Below are 1,067 nucleotides of genomic sequence, written 5' to 3'. Positions count from 1 at the left end.
TTTCTTTTGTTGATTTCAATAAACAGTTTTAAAATTTCAGTTCAAAGGTGTCTTATTTCGAAACTTCAAAAATCTCTACTAGATGCATAATAAAACACAGATTTGTTTCTGTATCTATCTGTTTGTTTGCTGAGAACTGCTGATTCGATTTTCATACGATTTTCTTTTTTATGTATCAGGTAGAGCTGGACAGGTCTTAGGAATTAGTTTCCAAAGAGGGGGGGATGTTGAATATATATATAAGTATTTTTTAGACAAGGAGGCGGTATGCCCGGTCCAAGTTTAGGGACCACTAACTTAGGTTTATGATAGAGCCAGCAGAATACCAAGATATGTTCGCCTAGATCATCACAGATCCACCACAATCTTTCAAGTTGGATCCATACAATAAATCCAACTTGTTGTTGGGAATAAGTAAATGCTAACTCATGGGAACTACGTGACTCTTTTCCACATGCCAAATCCTGATGCCACGATTTCTTCTTTTGGTTGGTATACTTAAATAGAAAGGAAATCCTCATAAATCTAGATATTTAAAAAAAAGTGCGTGACATCATCTCCACACTAAGAAAGTCTCATTGCACGTACAGTTGGAAAATGATATTATTGAAAGTTGGAAATGTGCCTCAGTAGCGCAGTAGGTAGCGCGTCAGTCTCATAATCTGAAGGTCGTGAGTTCGATCCTCACCTGGGGCAGAGAAGATTTTTTATTCTTGGTAAGTTGAATTTTATTTATTCCATTGTTTACTTGTAAAGAAAGCGTCGCTTACTAATGAAAAATACAATGAAAATTGTCTCGGAACTTATTTTAAAAGAAAGAAACAAATTAGGGGGGGAAATAAAAACTGATTTGCAGAAACCCTGGTTACTCGAGACGTGGAAATATTCTCGACTGCAATTTTGCGTATGTTATAGTGCTCTGTTTGCATTTATTTATTTTCCTTTAAATTTGGAGGATAATATTTTTTTCCTTTGTAGGGCAGTTTATACTTCTGGAGGGGACAAGATTCCCAGAGTATTAGAAAGTTATTATTGTGGATTATGTGTATAGTGAAATCACATTTATG

At 35.1% G+C, this 1,067-nt stretch overlaps 1 non-coding gene across 1 annotated transcript; it reads left to right on the top strand.

Annotated features, from left to right (window-relative positions):
* The first annotated feature begins 623 nt into the window (after window positions 1-623).
* On the top strand, window positions 624-696 carry TRNAM-CAU (transfer RNA methionine (anticodon CAU)). Its single transcript has one exon. It is a non-coding gene; the product is annotated as a tRNA-Met (tRNA).
* The last annotated feature ends 371 nt before the right edge of the window (window positions 697-1,067 follow it).

The sequence above is a fragment of the Typopeltis vanoorti genome, unplaced genomic scaffold (genome assembly GCF_054136105.1).
Source record: "Typopeltis vanoorti isolate ZY-2024b unplaced genomic scaffold, IOZ_Tvanoo_1.0 HiC_scaffold_685, whole genome shotgun sequence".
NCBI lineage: Eukaryota > Metazoa > Arthropoda > Arachnida > Uropygi > Thelyphonidae > Typopeltis > Typopeltis vanoorti.
Note: the sequence above shows the minus strand (reverse complement) of the source record. Positions and strands in the feature narration are given on the sequence as shown.